Source organism: Labeo rohita, chromosome 20 (genome assembly GCF_022985175.1).
Source record: "Labeo rohita strain BAU-BD-2019 chromosome 20, IGBB_LRoh.1.0, whole genome shotgun sequence".
In the NCBI taxonomy this organism is placed as follows: domain Eukaryota; kingdom Metazoa; phylum Chordata; class Actinopteri; order Cypriniformes; family Cyprinidae; genus Labeo; species Labeo rohita.
Window position 1 is genome coordinate 18,718,919 of NC_066888.1, and position 19,989 is coordinate 18,738,907.

A 19,989-nucleotide genomic window follows, 5' to 3' on the forward strand; every position below is an offset into this window, starting at 1 on the left:
AAATTAACATTAAGTAATTTCAAATTTTAAGTTGACTAAACTAAAACTTTTAAGTCAACGGAGTAACAATATAAGTTGAAACAACTTTTTGAAAGAATTTAGTTTTACAGTGTACTAATAATAATGATGCTGATTTAACTTGATTTTGTATTTGCATTTCTTTTTATTCAGGGACTTTAATGTTTCTGTGTGAATATTTATAGCTGATATTGAAACTATAGAAAAACAGTTTATACAAAGTCCTTCCGAAACTCCCTTTAGAAAATTAATATCTATATTAGGGTGACCATACATCCTCTTTTTCCTGGACATGTCCTGGATGTGATTTCTAAAATGCATAAAGTGTCCAGATTTTAGCTTTGTTTTCCTGTTTTTTTCATACTTGCTGAAGGCAATGTCTTAAAGTAGTTAAACAAATAGCGTGCAATACCTAATCGACCAATTGACCCTTCGTCAGGAGTTTGATTAACAGGCGATCTGACCAATCGTAACGTAAAGGAGAGTAGACTTAACTTTGGAGGACTTGAACTTAAAAAATGGTGTTTATTGACGTATATTTGTGGCTGAAATAATACTTTCTGGTGTTCATTAATGTTTACTTCATGTTATAACTAAAGAGGATGAGATGATCGGTTTATGTGCTGCTTGAACTGAGGTGCTACAGGGATCTGTCATGACACATTAAAGAGCAAAAAATGGTATTCATTGTTTGAATTGATTACAAAATTTTAAAAAAAAAATTAAAGCTGAGACTTTGTTTCATGCCAAAAGTACCCTGCTCTGTCTTGTCTTTCAACATGTCAGTTTTCTCTTTGGTTTGCAATGTATTTTTCACTGCGTGAGAACATGATGTGTGGCATGAGAGCGCCATGGCTTGTCAGATGTAGCAACAGTCTTCGCTTTCAAATTTTGTATTTTTTTTTTAAAGAAATTCAGACAATAAATACTGTTTTGTGGCTTTTCAAGTGTTTTTAAGATCACTGTAGTGTCTTAGTTAAAGGAGAAGTTCACTTCCAGAACAAAAATTTACAGATAATTTACTCACTGCCTTGTCATCCAAGATGTTCATGTCTCAAAGAAATTATGTTTTTTGAGGAAAACATTTCAGGACTTCTCTCCATATAGTGGACTTCTATGTCGAAAAACTCCTGTTTCATTTTCTCATCCAACTTCAAAATTGTCTTACATCGCTGCAGAAGTACCCGACCCAGTGTTTACAAAGTGAACATGCAAAGAAGATCAAACGCCCTTTACAAAAAAAGGTAAAACAGTGATGTAGGACGATTTTGAAGTTGGAAAAGAAAATGAGATGGGAGATATACCCTAACTGTCTTGAACCGGAATACACAGAGTTCACGCAGAGCTAGACAAGATGAGCATTTGGGGTTAAGAAGTATATAAATTGTAATTATTTTTAGAAAACATCTGTCCGTTTCACTAGAATATTATCTTCTTCCTTGGCTGGGACTGTTTAGAGCCATTTGAAGCTGTATTTAAATTGCATTTTTGAAGGCCAAATTGGGGACACCATAGAAGTCCACTATATGAGGAGAAACCCTGAAATGTTTTCCACAAAAAACATAATTTCTTTATGACTGAAGAAAGAAAAACATGAACATCTTAGATGACAAAGTTTGAGTAAATTATCTGTAATGTTTTCATCTGGAAGTGAACTTCTCCTTTAAAGTGGCACATCCTTTTCATAGTTTTAACATGAAATAAACGTAAATGCACATCAGAAGGTATCTTGTTTCAACCACAGAAAGACATTAATACATACTATTTTTCAAGTTCAAGTCCACCAATGTTAATCTACTTCTCTGTCTGGTTTGTTAGTCTGACAAAAATGGCAGATTCTGCATTATAATTGGTCAGATCTCTCTGTGAGGGGTCAATTGTAGCATGCAAGAAGGTTGGTTTTACAGAGAATGGTCAAAGTGATGCAAATATGCATACATAATGTATTAGGACTGTAGAGAGAATGTTTAATTAATACATTTTAGGCATGTCTGGGGAAAAAAGGACATAGTTATATGAAAAATATTCTGTATGTACTGCAAGATTATTAGCATATCAAAATCAAAACCCTTTTGAGTGGTCTTGGCAGCTTTCTGCAGAGTTATCAATAGCACACTGACCAGCTGGGCCCTTGGCCTGAGGATGTCAGCCCTTTACAAGAGAACTCAGCAGCAGAATTGGCCACATCTGATGGAGGCTCACGGCTACAGACTCCTAGACAAGTGTCTCGCCAGAGTAAATGGAGCCCATCTCAATTCTGCCTGCCCACCAGCATCCTGCAGCATGATCAGTCTGCTCTGCCTTGAAGGCAATGGCAGGGAGCAGCATCATTACATCTCAAGTATCTGGATCCAGGGACAAGCTGACAAAAGGGCTCTCATCAAAACCAGCACACAAAATGATGCTCCAATATGTGCATTTGGGCTTTCCGAAGTAGCAGTCATGCTTTCTGTTTCTTTTGAATGACATACTGAAGAATTGGTATATTGCATCAGCGATATCTCCAGGGTCAAGCATAATCTCTATGATGCAATAATGTGACCAAGCATATGGCTAGACAGGAGCATAAAACGTTGTTTTATTGGTTCACTCTCATCCTGTCTGGGAAAAACACTGGGGAATGTGATCCATATGTGCTTTCATAATTCACTTCAGTGTATGGAAAGATGGATCTCTACCAGTGAAATCCTAAGCCTGCCTTCACAAAGAAGAGCCAGAGGACAGTATACCCACTGAATATATATTTCAATAAAGTAAAAATGCTCTAGATGTCCTTTCTGAAATTGGTAGCAGGGAAAAATGAAGCCTACCGTGTCCGTATCCAAAAATACAGGCAATATTCTTCTTGTGATTACGGTGTTTTGAAAAATGACTGTCCTCTTAAAAAGGCTCCTCAGCCAGACATGACTGTTAAGTAAACACTATTATCCAGTGTGAATTGGTGACCCAGGACCGCTCTGTAGATTACATTTGCCGAGGCAGCCTCCCTTTGATTCATAAATCAATGAGGGCTTAAGAGACCTAGACCACAGCAGCTTGAAAAATACATCAGCGTAATTCAACAAAAACAACATAATGATTTTGCTTTATGTGAGGACATATGATGCAACGTTTTTTATTTGTATTATACACAGTATAGAGACCAAAACCTTAATAATACTGCATATCTGGGGAGTGTTTCATGACATATTCAGCTTTGTTTGCTCTTTCTGTGAGGAAATATGAGTTCCTTTTATATATCTCTTGGTTAAAGGTCTTTTATAGCTCCTATATTGTTGACATAAATCACTTGGAAGCTTGTTTAATGGATTCATTGATTGTTTACAATCAAAAAGTGTTCTCGTAGATTCAGAAAATTAGGGTTGAACATATGTCACATGGACTATTTTATCGATGTACTTACTACTTTTCTGGGCCTTGAACGTGGTCGTTGTGTTGCTGTCTATGAAGGGTCAGAAAGCTCTCATATTTCATTAAAAATATCTTAATTTGTGTTCCGAAGATGAACGAAAGTCTTGTGGTTTGGAACGACATGAGGGTGAGTGATTAATGAAAGGATTTGTATTTTTGGGTGAACTATCCTTTTAAAGGAAACCAAGTTTATAACGAATAATTAAGAATTTGGCTCATTCATGAACACTGAACAAAAAATAGCTTTTGTTAGTCCGTAATGCTCAGAAAAATATTATAAAATGTTCATTATAACTCCACTGCTGTCAGCTTTCACACAGTACTTCTGTTTACTTGCATTAGAGGGCAGTGTAACTTAAGAAAATTTAGGTTTAGGGAAAAAGTAGATTTGGTTAGGCTGACATGTTGTGAAATTGATTAGGATAATAATATTTCCTATCTCAGGCCAAGTATGCCCTAAGGTGACTGCTTCTCTGCATTTTAAAATGGTTAATATATGATCTACATGCTTAAGGCTCTGTCAACCCACAAAAGCCACCTTTAAATAAAACAAGCTTGTCACATGACTCACTCACACCAATAAACATAGCAGTTTCTGAATTTGAAACATGGAAGTTGAATTTCATAAATTCACATTATCATTAGTCAAGTCACCTTTATTAACAATACAGAATTGTGACAAAGCAGCTGTACAGTATTAAATAGAAAATAGTGCATCAATAATGCAAAAGGGCAACAGTAAACACACATTACCACAATTAACCACAAAAAATATATAAAAAAGATGGAGTCTGCTTACTTTCAGGCTGTCATTCAGCTGGAAATCAATAACAGGCCTTTGGCTTGAACCAAAGATGATATATTACAGCGTCAAATTATGGTTACCATCGAAAGTAAATTCTTTTACAGGCCTTAAACAAAATTGAATATAGGATAAAGATGGACATTAAGCACTTGAAGGTTATTGGCATAACATAACCCTTTCATCTTAACATACCAAAGGCAAGAGCTGTCATTTACCGAATATGAACTGCAGTTATGCAAATACGAACTGCAGTTGTGTTGCAATCCACTCTATACAAGACCTGGCACGTTCTAAGCAGCGCAAGCTAAGGATGACTGTATTTTTCAATACAAAAACCTGTCAAACAAACACAAAATCCAAATAGGTTAAAGGTAAGACACATCGGTATCAATAAGATGTGATGAGCTCTGGATTAGGGAAAGATAACAACAACAAAACACACTGAGAAAAAAAGTAATGGCGTATAAGACTGCCAAGTGTCTCTTTGGCCTAGTTTTCTTTAGCAGTCTCAATCAGTAGCACAAAAGCCCCAATTCTTCTGTGGCTGTCATGATATTGACATATGGGAATAATCTAATAAAAGTCATAACAAAAATGTGTGACCTCATTGGTAGTGCTAAACCATTTTAAATCTGAAATAAAAAGATGGATGTGCTTGGTGTAGAAAAGTAGAGTCAACCATCCTCAATGTCATCGACAGAAAAGTTTACATCATCTCTGTAACTAATATCGCCTTGTTTATAATTATGTATTTTGAAGTGAATCATCGTTTATACATTTTATTGTGCCAAGGTTGGAGATACTTTAGGGTCTCTATACTCTTCCAAGATTATGTACTTCTCAGACAGAGAAAAATATTGGTCAGAGAGTCAATACTTTTTCCAAAAGACAATTTTATTAATTTTATTTAAAAAGAAACCATAAAAAGAGGGAAAATTGTTTTTTATCTTCAGTTTTACTGCATATCTGATCTGTTACTCACTCTTTGAATCAAGCGTAGAGTACTTAGGGTCACTGCAGTCAGTGGTGTGTTTCTACAGGTAGCGGTGCATGTTGTCTCTGAAGGAGCTGTCCTGAAGAAGCTGGCTCTTTTACTGTCTGTACTTGAAGCTCTCATAAAACAACACTCATTTTGCTCAAGAGCTCCAAAATTCCCATATTATTACTTGGTCTACAAAGGTGAGTCACACTTTCCATTCAGCCAACCTGCTGGTCCAATCGCACAGCTACTTTCTCCATGTGAATTCCTTTTAAAATGCTGTCAGACACCACTGGTACATTGCATTTACTTAATATTTCCGGCTTCACACATAAAATGTTGCACAAAGGACCCTTAACAACTTAACAACAGTAGTAGTAACCCTCAACCCCACACAAGCTTGACTGGGTAATCTCAGGTGATGTTGTATAAAATATTCTTATGCAACTGCCATTTGAAATGCAATAAACTTAATAGCCTATTTTTAGTTGTTGTATATTGATAGTTTATGTACTGGTAAAGTTGGTTTTAGAGAAAAAAAAAGTTTTAGCATGCGGTTCTGGCTTGCTTTTAAAAACAAAAGAGACCTTTTGTCACATTTTTAAGATGTGCTGTTACCTAGCATCTGACTTTTTGTTTAGCTGCATCAGAATAGCCTTCGGGACATTCATTTTATTCCCTTGTAAAGCTGACAACTGAACAAAAGTTTTAAGAGCTGACTTTGCACTTCAGCAAGTTTATTGGGAGTTGTATGTCATTTATTTTTGGGGTCAAAAAAACCTTTCTGTTTAAAATTTGTACTGACCACAGCAAAATTAAGATGTATTTTCATAGTCTTTATACACTGCGGAAACAAATGCGAGTTCAGTTACATTAAAAGTTGCTGTTAATTTCTATTTGATTTTCTTTTAGTGACATTCTTCTATGGAATTGTCAGAATTTAGCTCTTAAAAACTATGCAGCCGTAAGGCTTTTTTCTTATATTTATTTTGACTACAAAACAAGCTTAGGCTTTTCTTTCATCTCTTCTCAGATTTCTTTCATAGTAGCCTATCTGTTTTGGGTGTCTGGCTTGGGATCAGCTTTGGTGAGCCTGTTTAAACTCAGGTACTGGGCCACTGCCATGGAGCAGTTAATGTTCCTACACCTTCTATATTTTACAGTTTTTCTCATTTGCTAAAACACTAAACCCCATTCTCTAAACCAAAATCTCAATAGCCTAAACCGATTTTGTCAAATAAATCACTCTTTCTGCAAAACCTTAAACAAGTTTAGGCAGTTTAGACACTGTTTGCATATACACTCTTTTTGCAAAAGTTACAAACATATTCTCACTCCCTAAGACACTTTGCTTTGTAATGAACTTGTGATGCAAAACCGTAAACACAAGAAAGCAAAAGTTAAGCACAACTGCAACACGGCTGTAATCGTTTACACACAATAATTCAAAATTCTTCACACTTGTTTCTAAATATTTACACTGCAAAAAATGCTTTCCTTACTTACATTTTTTGTCTTGTACTGTATAAATACTATATACAGTAAACATTCTTTTTTTTGTAACTACATGCACTGGACAGTGTGTTCTCCATTTTTTGATGTAGTGTCTAAAATGAATGATCTGTAGTGCATATAGTATTGACTAATATGTGTATGATTTGAAAGCTTTGTTTGAGTACACTGTAAAAATAAAAAAACAATTTGTTGAGTCAGCGTAAAATAATTTGTTACCCTGCTGCCTTAAAATTTTAAGTTCAGTCAACTAAAATAAGTTTAGTCAACTTGAAATGTTAAGTTGTACTAAGTAACAACTTAGATATTTGTGTTTGCTAAACTTAACAGATGGGTAAGTAACCCAGCTGCCTTAAAATTTTAAGTGGATTCAAATCAAATATCTAAATTGTCACTTAGTTAACATTTCAAGTTGAATAAACTTTTTTTGAGTTGACTGAACTTAAAATTTTAAGGCAGCCAGGTTACAAATTATTTTAAGTTGACTCAACAAATTGTTTTTTACAGTGTACAGGTGAAATGGTTTTGAAGCGATTGTTTGATTTTGCCAGAAGAGTCAGGGGTTCTTTGAATTTAGTTTGAACATTTGGATTTGTGTTCAAGGTTTTGAGAAAATGAGTGATTGTTTTCAAAAAATGTGTTTTAGCGTTTCAGAAAAACTGTAATAAACACACATTATTGTTCAAAGCATCCAATGCATACACTGTATTTGCCCCGCTACCTTTTGTATGGCTTCATTTTGAGCATTTTCCGGTTCAGTGACATGAGCATATAGAGTATATGTGGAAGTCTGATTCAAAATCAAATTTAAAATGGCTGTTTCTATGAAGAGAAACAACTTATAGAACTAAGAGTTATCCTGTTTACTCAGAGTTCATACTTTGGTTTACACAGCTCCACTTTGAGCATTACATGACCCAATGAAACAGCTTTCCATCCACAGATGATTCTTTCATGGATGAGCTAGCGCTTTCTTCTAATTAACGGGAATGACTAACGGAAAGAATGAGCTGAAATAATGGAGGGTAAGAGAGGGAGCAACATCTTGAGGCGGTTGGGTACAGTCAGGCCATTGACCTGATGACAGACATTTTTATTGCCCATCTTGATTGGAAACGACAGTCTTTAACTCAATAAATAGGAATAGGTTTCTAAGCAAAGACTCAAAGTCTGATTGTTAGGTATCCACTCACTGGCTTACTGAGTCCAAGCCAATTGTAAAATATGAATCTGTCCCTGATTTTACATGCTATAAGATTTAAGGGTTATATAGGCCCCATCTTATGTCTTAGTAGAGGGTTTGCACTTACATCACTTTTTTGGTCAGTTACCTGGATGTGCGGCCATACTAGTAATACTCGGATGTAAACAACAGCATGGATTACATGGTTAATGTACTACTGAAAACGATGTTCTGCTAAAATATGCCGTCTAAACCACGGAAAAAACACGTGGAAGCTGCTAAATCATATAGAGAAGAACTTAGTAAGCAGGAAAGGGCACAATATTTTGAGAAACTAAAGTTAATAGGTGGTAAAGATACGTACGACCAGTATTAATTAAGATATTAGCCTAATATTTCACCTACGTGACCGGAAATGGTAAAAACGAACACAAATGTTGTCAAGATTCTTGCCCTGGAAATCCTGGTTCAGTTTGGCCAACCGCAAACTCCTTCTCCTTGATTTGTTATAACTTTTGGCAAAATCAGCACAATTGTTCAAGATTCTTGCCAATTGATGACTTGTCTTGAAAACACTCTGGTTCAAATATTTAAATTTTAATTTCACTACTTTAAACGAATGAACTCTTAAGAATATCTGTCACCTCTGCTTATGGAACCACTTTTTTTTTACTGATCACCTGTGCTCTAAATACCATGTGACTAATTATTATGGCGCTGCTGCATGATGACAAGAACGCGAGCAGTCGTGCACGCTTCTAAACTCTTCACCACTGTTTTTGTTCCTTTTTAAAGAGTGATAGCTATATATATTAGGGATCTGTTTTTGTTTACAGTAATAATTTAGTCAGGAGAGACATTTAATTTTAAACGGAGAAAGATATTTTTGTCGTTAGATAAAAGTTAAAACATTCAAAATGCACAGAATTGTCATGAATATTGTTTTAATCGCCAATGATTTTATTTTCCCTTGTATCCTCGTTAGTGTTTTGTATTGCGTTTTAGTTTAACAAAAGCCAATTCCTTGATGACGCCATCCTCCGGGAAATAGAGGTGTAACGATACATGTATTCATACCGAACCGTCACGGTACGGGCATCTCGGTTCGGTGCGTGTATTCCCTACAACGAATACAGGCAATTCACCCTCACTGTGTTTTATTTTGATAAAGTAGCAACTGCACTGTCAAGTTAACAATGCTAGAAGCCTAGAACTGATATGTTTTGTGTTTGTGTGCACCGGCGCGATTACTTCAACTGTCCTCATACCAGCAAATAATCAACTTAAACAAAAGTCAAATAGAATGTCGCTTTCTGCCATTTGAGTTTCCTTTGTCACAAAACTTATAGCAAATATAGGGTACGTTACGCGTAGCACAGTTTATATCCCTTGTCTATCAGTTAACTAAATTAAATATATTTCAAGTATTTATTCCTTGTATGTATATATGTACTGCAGATTTTATAGCCTATATATGACATTAATTTGATATAATATTTAGTATTTTCACATGTAGGTGGAAAAAACATGTAATTAGTACAACTGTCTGTTTGAAATAAATGAAAAGAAACCTAGCATAGTAGATTTGTTTATTTATTTTTTTTTCTGTTGTACCGAAATCGTACCGTGACATCTGTGTACCGTTACACCCCTACCGGGAAGTGACATTATATTTGATGGGAAAACAACATCAACACACATCCGTGAGTATTCGCGTCATCCTTTTATTAATTCTGTGATGTTGCGGTTTTAGTTTAAGTGCTTGAACTTGACGAGCATATTTCTAATCATCTGGTAAGTCTTTTTTTTATAGAAATACTTCCTTAAGAGGCTTTTTTTTTAAGTTACTGGAATGAAGCTTAAGTGCTGTGGCGGATGTATCACTATGTAAAAGTCAAACAGAGAATGAAAGACAATGGGTGTTAAGACAATAACCAGTCTCAGAAGTGAGTCAGAGGATCTAAATGTGACATAAAACAGTTACCTAAAGGCCATCAATATACACAGAAACTTGCTCAGCTGTCATCTTTTACTTTCAGCATACAGTATGTAACGTTACACAAGGACCTCAAGAATGTAAAAGAGGTAAGCATTTATCATCTTTATCTCCTCCATTTCTGTATTATGTCTGTTCCTGCAAGTTCTGAACTAGTGAAAGTGTTGTCTTCAAGAGCCAGAAAGGATACAATTTCAGCCAACTGTTCATGTTTAGAGCGATTATAAACCTTTTTATCTGTACCAACACTGTAGATTGATTTAAAGTGTTGATCAGGAGTTTATTGGTGAACAAGAATATATTGTGTTAAAATCAGGAGCCAGGAATCCACTCGTTATTACTGTGATCCAAAAGTGATGGGGTTCTTCCATCTGTGCAGTCAAGGTTAAGCTTCTTGTCTTCGAGTCTTATTATTGCTCTCTGTAGTTCTTCTCTACACAGATTTTGCGCATTAGTTTCGATATGACTAGGCTGCAGCCTTTTTTTCCCCTAAATTATTAACTCACTATTTCCAGTGGTCCCTGGAAGATTGATTCTGACGAGATTTTTAAGACTAATGCACGTGCTACCATAACCTACCTATTAAGAGTGAAAAGGAAAAATTTGTGTTCGGCTAAAGTAATGACACATTCCGACCTGCTTTTAACAGCAGGAAGAGTACTTTGACCATGACTACTTTTCAAAGCATTTCCTTCCTTGTTGAAATGGACAAGATGTACCAATAGAAGCACCTGGCTTTCTTAATGCTTTCCCTGATCTGATATTTGGGGAATAGACTGTGTCTGGTCACATGCAGTGGAGCATACAAACTTAATGTATTTAAAGTATAAGCCAGCTTACCACTGCAGTGTTTCCCCTAGGATTCCGGTTTTTTTCTGTACATTACTCTCTGTGTAATAACAAAAAGTAGTAGAAAAATCTCAATTTTAACATTTTGAACAATACAAAATTGTTGTGTGTTTTAATTTTTCTGATAATCAAGTTAAGGTAAATTTTACTGGTTAATTTTATGGATGCACACACTTTGCTGAGTGCAAGTAGTGTTATATTTTTTTCTAGTTATCTGGAGCCTCTGGAGGTTGGTTTGGGGTAGAAAATATGTGGTATTTTTGTGTTTTGATGTTGATGAGAGAATATCTAGTGTCATTAATCATAGCTGTTTACAAAAAATCCACTGTAAATTTACTGTTACACACCTGTTGAGGGTTATTTTTATTCTGTCTTCTGCCTATCAAGGTGTTTCACTATTCAAAAACAGCTTAACCTGTTAGAAGACGTTCTGTGGTTTTGATTTAAGCTGGAGAAGCCCTTGCTCTTAGCCCATGCATTCCAGCACCATAAGAAGTTCAGAAAGTAATACAGCTTCTCTTTGAAGTGCCCCCCAAGATCAAGTCTTTGACATCGCTAACTCATTTCATGTCTAAGCAAATAACCCTCACCTTCTTGAAGTTCCAGGCTCTGATCATGTTGCAATAAAGTGGATTCATGCTCATCTGGACTTCTGGCCGACTCGCTATGTGGACCCTAGGTTTTCGTCGCTCGATTGAAAGAACATCTGCCGATTTTATGAAAACCGTATTGGCTTGTGTCTGCGGCGTGTCACTGACGATTGACGAACCAGTTAAAAAAGCTCCTTTGTTTGAGTTGTTATTATGGTTTAGAGAGAAAAATGTTTAGAGAGCTTGTGATATTTTCGAGACATGAGATATGGGGCAAGCTGAGCTCAAAGTTTTCTTAATCGAAAGCATCAAAGAGTAACGAAACACCAAAGAAATCGCTTAAATCTTAAATTATCCATCGCGGATCTTTAGTAAACAGGCAGAGGCCCTACTGGGCTGGTTAACCACACACACTGAACTGTGATCAGGCCGTTAGAAGCTGCATTGGGGAACATCTGTCAGTGCGGTGAAGCTCTCACTCACTCAGTATTTGTGGGTGGTTTGTTGTGCTATTTTGGATTGGGTGCTGCTGCTAAGGGCCAGTCTGGCAGTGAGAAGTGTGGGGAAAGCCACAGTGGCGTCTGTCTCCTGGGGCCCTCAGCTGTGGAACCCGCTGAGGACCCAACCATTACGCTCTGATGACTGTGATGCTCTAAAAATGACTTACGGGTTACCTCCGGACAGATTTTATGAACTTGTAACAGCTTAGATGTGATTATTTGTGACAGTATGTCAACTTGCACACAACATAGACTGTTTATACACCACATGTTTTCATTTATTATTTACTATATTAATTTCGGTTAAAGAGGTCATCGGATGCCCATTTTCCACAAGTTGATGTGATTCTTTAGGGTCTTAATGAGAAGTCTATAACATACTTTGGATAGATTTTTCAACAGTACTGTGAAAAACACTCTTTTTACCTTGTCAAAATCAGCTCTGCAGAAATCAGCCCATTCTGTTGCATGTTCCTTTAAATGCAAATGAGCTCTGGTCACCCCGCCTCTCTCATCTGTGGAGTGACGAGCCATGCTCTGTTTACTTTAGCCACATTTAGCCATTATTATGAAAGGTGATTGCAAAGATTCATAAAAAAACCCTTATACTCACTTATACTTAAGCATAGGCTTAAACCAAATGCCGTACCATTGATATCTCCTCATAAGGAGGCTAATCGCCCTCTGATATTGAGTGAAATCCACACTGAGAAACTCCTTCAGTGGCTGCGGCATGACAAGCTTTGACATGTTTACATCCTGCCAGGAAGGCATCTAGCGTTTCTTGTCTCTGCCATTTGTAAACTCTTTCAGTAGATGTGGTTTACTAAAAACCTCACAGGCTTCAGGGCTAACGTGGAGAGAATAAAGACGCGGGTCTTTAGGAAGTTTTATTCATCCACAGGTATCTTCTGCATTTTTTTCTCCTCTTCTCATTGCTAGGAAAGCAGTGAAGACTTGCATTGCTTCTCTTGTGGTCCTTCAATGGAAAATTACAACCAAAAGCTGCATGATGTGGCAACAGGTAGTGCCAGTAGCTCAATGAGTGCAACCATTTTACATCATCAAAATGATTGCGCCTCCCCCCATAGTCCAGAATATGTATAAAAAGATAAAAAAGAATTTTTTAAATAACATAAATCTTTAATGAGTTTTCTACTACATATTTCAGTAAAAACACCATTTAGATTATATTAAGCCATACAATGCCCTTTAAAAATCAGTTCCCATATGGAGAAAAAAAGGGGATTTTTACTCTGGCTGCACTTTACAGTAACCTTTTGATATTCACAACAGAATTAACTTGTTTGGTTGTTTATTTACTTTTGTGTTTAAAAAAGCAATGTGGAAAGCCCAAGTGTACGTCGCCCAGTTGAACCATTTTTGCCACAGCTGGCATGCTTGCTAAAGCAAAACATGGAGACAGGCCAAGAAACTTTGGATTACGTTTCATTGGTGTAATGTAAATGCACAAATACTGCTTGTTAAAATCCCAAAGAAGGTGAACATCATGCCATGTAACCACTTTAGTACTGAAAATTGCTCAGTGGTTCAGCGGTCAAGAGAAGTATTGATGGTTTTTAAATGTTTTACATTAATATGGATTAGCTCTCTGTGGCTTTGATCAGTTGTCTATAGTGTGCTCTGATGACCATCATTAGCATTTGTAAGGGGCTTGTAAATTATTCTCCTTATTTGCTAATTTACTAGTTACATGTGAAACTCTGGTTTAGACCCGTTTAATGAAGCAGGAACTCCTAATGAAAAGAGCAAGACTTTGCTTATGTTTTCTTGCAAACAGGCAAACAGTCCAGTTCATTCCTTGTTCTGTAAGCTCAGTTTCAAGGAGGTGTATAATTTAAAAGAGAGCATGTAGTTGAAATCAGCTTCTTATAAAATATCATGACATTTGTGAGGATTTACTGAGTCTGATATGTAAAGGATGATGGCCAAGCATCTCTTCGTGGGAAATGCAAAGTGCCCTTTGCTGGAAATTTAAAGCAGCCCAGTTGGTTTTCATTTGGAAATATGCAGTAATATACATTTGGACCACATTGATGTTTATCTTAAAAAATATTTTAAAAGTATTGCTTAGTCTAGAAGAGTCTCATTCTGCTTGAGAAGTTTAAAGCTGACTGAGTCCAGGTTGTTGTTAAGATGAATTTACTCCATATATCCCCATCAGGATATTAACAATCATTAGTTTTTAATCTGAGTTGTTCTCTTAATGAGGTTGTCTGGCAAGGGACAGTAATTACCGTCAATTTACACACAACGATCCCAAATGTGGTTGTAAGTGATCCCAGCCGAGGAAGAAGGATCTTATCTAGCAAAACAATCGGTTATTTTCATAAAAATAATACAATTTATATACTTTTTAATGCCAAACACTCGTCTTGTCTTACTCTGCTTGGACAGTTTCTGTTCCGGTCCGTGACAGGGTATGTCGAAAAACTCCCATCTCATGTTCTCCCTCAACTTCGAAATCGCCCTATATCGCTGTTTTACCTTTTTTGTTAAGGGTGTTTGATCTTCTTTGCATGTTTGCGTTCCAAAGACTGGGTCAGAACTTCTGCAGCAATGTAGGATGACTTTGAAATGATATTTTCAAGTTGAGGGAGAAAATACAATTGGAGTTTTTCAACATACCCTAATTGTCTTGAGGCAGAATACACAGAGTTCATGGAGAGAAGGAGAAAGTAATGTTTTCGTCAAAAACCTTAATTTCTTTTCAGCTGAAGAAAGAAAGACAAGAACATCTTGGATGGCATGGGGTTGAGTAAATTACCAGGAAATTTCGATTCTTGAAGTGAACTAGTCTTTTAATCTGATATTGCTTTTTTAATTGATTGAGAGATCTAATCATGTAAAAGTAAGCAAAACAAATGGTTACTGGTTTGTATTAAGTTCTGTGACATTTCAAATGATTCCAGTAAAGTCATTTTAAAGTCTAAGCAGCTCTTTGCTCCGGTCTTTACTTGGCATGTCAACAGTGTTCTTTCTTTTTATTAGTTGCCTAGTCTGTGACAAATTTGAGTCAGAAAGCTGTCTAAAACCTTTAATTTCCACCCCGACATTAGAAAGTCACAATAATATTCATTCACCTGATCCAAAGGCCTCAGTCACAGGTTAGTGCTTGTTTCTCCCGAGTCCACGTGACCCGTATTAGTGGTGCAGTCTGTCTCACAGTTCTTGGAGCATTGTGTTACAACGGGACGCTCGCCCTCGCTCATAAAAGCATGCAGTCATTTAGTTTGAAGCATTCTCCAGATCACTTCCAAAAGGCTTAAATATCATTATGCGGCAGACCTGGCTCTGCGTGTACCGTATCTTTATTACGGTTGCTTTAATGGCTTCTGTGGGAGTGAAGTCATCTACTTGCATCTTACTTCTGAATGTTATGCAAAGGTCCTCCAATGTCCCCTGATCTCATTTCCTCTGTTAAAGGCAATGGCTCATCAATGAAAAGATGCAGTAAAGCTTTAAAAATGTGTGTCTGCAAATATAATCTAGACTGACATGTCTTGAAAATTATGCACATTTGATTTTGACAAGAATATTTTTCTGACCTGAATTATGCTTGTCAGTTCTGGCAGCTCTGCTATCAGCTGTCGGTGGAATCATGTAGTTCTTTGAATAGCTTGTTTTTATCTGCTAACTGATTTATTTTTTTTTATGTTATACTGGATATGACATTCCTGTTTCTTCTGACTCTAAATCAGTTTTAGCTTGTACCAAAAGCCTTTTAGGTAAATCATTGTTATGTCACATTAATGTCTTTTCAAATGCTTATGATATTTTTTCTGTTGCCAGGGATCACTTTGAGTGGATTTCTGAAGTGGAGAAATTATGGATCTCATATGCTGTGAGTATGACATTGAAAAAACATTGTTTCTGAGAAAAAAAATGTACTTTGGGTGGCATATTATTCATTATATTATTATTGGCTTTACTGCTGAAAAAATCCCTATTCATCAAGTTAATCAGGAGTGCCCGCACTATAATTTTACTCATTGTTATTTGGACAGTCGTAAGCAGTGTTTGTTCCAAGTTCTTTTGCGCTTCAGCCGGTTCTGAACTGACGCAGAGGTGCACAAACCGCAGGATTGGCCGAACACTTGTCAAGCTGTCAGGCATGAGCAGTGCCGTCTGGCTCACTCCGAGTTCCTGCATTCTCAAACTTGCTAGATTTTTAATACATGGCAGCCGCTCTTCCGCCACGTGGCAAGCGCCATAAAGAGCAGCTTTCTTTTAGTTTGAGGTACATAGTGTTGAGATTCAGCTCATGCCGAATCTCTTTCCTCCGTGCCAGACTCCAGCCTGAGGTGAACCTCAGTGCACAAGTACACCACTCAGCCAACCAGGTAAGACCACCCCTGAGAATTACACTGTCTGGGCCAAATCACATTTCTTGGGGGGCTTATACAGTATTTAGTACTATATTTTGTCTGAGGTTTTGAGGGTTTAATGGATAGTTCACCCTAAAAGTGAAAATGCTGTCATTATTTACCCACCCTCAGGTTGTTTAAAACCTAAATTTATTTCTTCCGTGGAACACAGAAATGAGTTTTTGGAGGATATCCAGACTACCCCTGTCCATACAGTAAAAGTAAATGAGAAATAACTTCAAAATCGTCCTATATCGCTGTTTTACCTTTTTTGTTAGGGGTGTTTGATCTTCTTTGCCTGTTTACTTTGTAAAGACTGGGTCGGTACTTCTGCAGCGATGTAGGATGATTTGAAATGATTTTTGAAGTTGAGGGAGAAAATACGATTGGATTGTTTTGACATACCCTAACTGTCTTGAACCAGAATACACAGAGTTCAGGGAGAGCAGGGCAAGACGAGTGTTTGAAAATAAAAATTATTTAAATTGTATTTTTTTTTATGAAAATAACCCATCGTTTCGCTAGATAAGACCCTTCTTCCTCAGCTGGGATCATTTACAACCACATTTGGGATCGTTTGAAGCCACATTTAAACTGTATTTTGGAAGTTCAAAATCGGGGCACCATATCAGTCCATTATACAAAGAAAAAAGCTGAAATGTTTTCCTCAAAAAAACATAATTTTCCAGCATCTTTTGCATATTTGAACTCTTTCCAGTAGTGACTGTATGATTTTGAGATCCATCTTTCCACACTGAGGACAACTGAGGGACTCAAACACAACTATAAAAAAAGGTTCAAACATTCACTGATGCTCCAGAAGGAAACACGATGCATTAAGAGCTGGGGGGTGAAAACTTTTGAACAGGGTGAAGATGTTCAAATTTTTCTTATTTTGTTGAAATATCTTTTTTTTCCATTTAGTACTGCCCTTCGGAAGCAACAGAAGATACTTACATGTTTCCTGGAAGACAAATGAAGTACAGTTTACCCTGATCTTCAAACGTTTTTCACCTCCCGGCTCTTAATGCATTGTGTTTCTTAAAATGCCATGAAAACATGATCTGTGAGAGTTTTTAGTGAGTAATCTATGGAAGCCAGGTTCCACCACTGAATGACTTTTGTATCAGAATTGTGAGATATTATATCGAGTTGTAAAGTCCAGAAAAGACTGATGTGTTCTCAGAATTGCAAGTTTATATCTAACAATTCTGAAGTCATGAAGTTACAATTGCAAGATATAAACTCCCACTTCTGAGAAAAAAATTCACAATTGCAAGATATAAACTTGCAATTCTGAGAAAAAGTCAGAATTGTATGTTTGTCTTGCAATTCTGACTTTATTTCTCAAAATTGTGATATTATTTCTCGAGTTTATGTCTTGCAGTTGACTTTACAACCTGCAATTCGGAGTTTATGTAACGCAATTCTGGGAAAAAAGTTAGATTTGCGAGTTACAGCGTCAAAATTTCAAGATATAAGCTCACAAATATTACTTTTTTTCTCAGAATTACATGACATAAACTCCCAATTGCGAGAAATAAAAGTCAGAATTGTGAGATAAAAAGTTGCAATTACCTTTAATTTTTTATTTTTCTACAGTTTAATTATTTTTTTTTTCATTCAGTGGCGGAAACAGGCTTCAAAAGTAATCAGCTTGGTGAAATTTAAAGTGAATCTCTGTGTCTGTGTCCAGTATTTATTAAGCTTTGATGACTGATGATCGGAAAAATCCACAAATAGTTAAAAATTAGCTATTAAAATGAATAGCTGAACATAAGTTCACAAATAAAATACATTGTTTAAATTGTTACGGCCTTGAGTTATTATTTGGGAAAAAATGTAAAATGCTTAAAAACACTAACTTCATGAGATTCAGATTTGAATAGTTTTTTTTTTTTCTTTCTTTTTGTTTTGTAATAGTGCAAGTAATGTTTATTTAACCAAGAAAATGTGACTGGGACATTTCATTTAAAACAAAAACAAGAATATCACCGCACATCACTGATCCATTTAGAATTTGGACTTTAATAATCTGGTTGGAGAGAAAAATGATCAGTGCAAAATGTCTTAAATATTAATTTCTTCCAGTCATATTGCTTTGGTTGACTTGAAATGTAGCAAACAAGTTTGAATTAGTATGTATCAAGTATGAATCACCTTCATAATACTTTATTTGCTTTTTTAATCATTTTAGGCATGACACCTCAGTTCTCGTTTGCATTCATGGATCATGGAGTAGCAGGAATGTACTTCAGAAATTAATTTCTCATGTTCAGTGGAAGAAAGAAAGTCATATGGTTTTAGAACAACATGATGAGTGAGTAAATGATGACAAAATGTCATTTTTGAGTGCACTATTTCTTTCTGGTGTCTGTTTTTGTGGCAGTGAACCCTCAGACACCAGTGGACACAGACAATAAATTATACGCTTGCTCAGGAGACCTTTAAATATAAAATTTACATCAGTTGGGAATGTAATGCCTATAATTTAAAGACATGGTCAAGCCATGTTCTATTTTATAGTAACCCACATATGTTGCTTGTGGTCTTAATTCAGATGTAAAAAAGGAGAGATTCTTGTTTCTTTTTTTGTATGGACTATTAAACGTGTGCTGTTAGACAAGGCATGTGAGTCTTTTAGTATAAAAACCCAACTTCCGCTCATGCATTCATGCCATTGTCTGCCATTCAGGGTTCACACACCCTCCCACAGTCCCTCCTGACCAGACCCAGGCATCAGATTGTAAGGAGAGAGTACAGACCAGGTGCAAACAAAAAGTGAAATACTTTCAGTGGGTGGAACTCCAGGTCATGGAGGAGAAGGTTTACCATGCCTCTTTACATTTTTATAGACCCTGAGATTTACTGTTTCCCTCTAAGGGACTGAGATTCTCCCCCCACAGCATGAGATTCCTCCCTGAAAGACTGAGCTGACACATAAACAACCTGCCAAAGATGATCTGGATGAGTGTCTAGTTTATAACCAGTCAGCATTTATGTATATAACCCTTCACTTGTGCTGCTGCTCTGCATCATGGTTTGAATTAATATCTGATGGCCTTGATGCTTATCTGAGGAGTTTTTTTTACTTAAAGTAATAAAGCACATTTTTGTGGGATGATAGCATCTAACGTTGGCTTTAGCTGTTTGTTTCGTTTCTTTGCCAGTGTTTGGAGTTAGTTTAACTTGTGCTGATGAAACTACTCAAGCAAGTTCCTTTATATATATATATTGTTCTTCAGCGTTTCTTTATAGGGGTATTCCTTCATTCCTAACTTTTTGTTTGGCATAAATGGAAATCTATAAGCAAAATATATAATATCTCTCTTTTCTTTCACAGTCATCATTACCATCCTATTGGGACACCTCAAACACCTTTGGATCAAAACACTGTTTTTTAAGCAATGTTCCTGACCAGGAAGTCAGTACTTGTTGTTTCCTAAGTTCTTATTAGGAAAATTGCACACAGCTTTCTCACTCTTTTTTTATGTCTGCCAGTGCACACTATTTGTGGAAGTCATCCCTGTCTGTAGCAATGTTTCTGATGGAGCCCAGACCAGAGGAAATACCAGGCGTTCCCAGATAATCTAGCTTTCCTTCATTCTAGAATAAAGCACACAGCAGACCGGCCACATTCTACCAGGGATCAAGTAAAACCCACCCAGAGAAGACCTCTCTGCCACCATTCAGAAATATTTAGATTCTAGCAGCCATCCTATGGCCAAGTGAGAGACTTTGATAGTATACTTTAAATT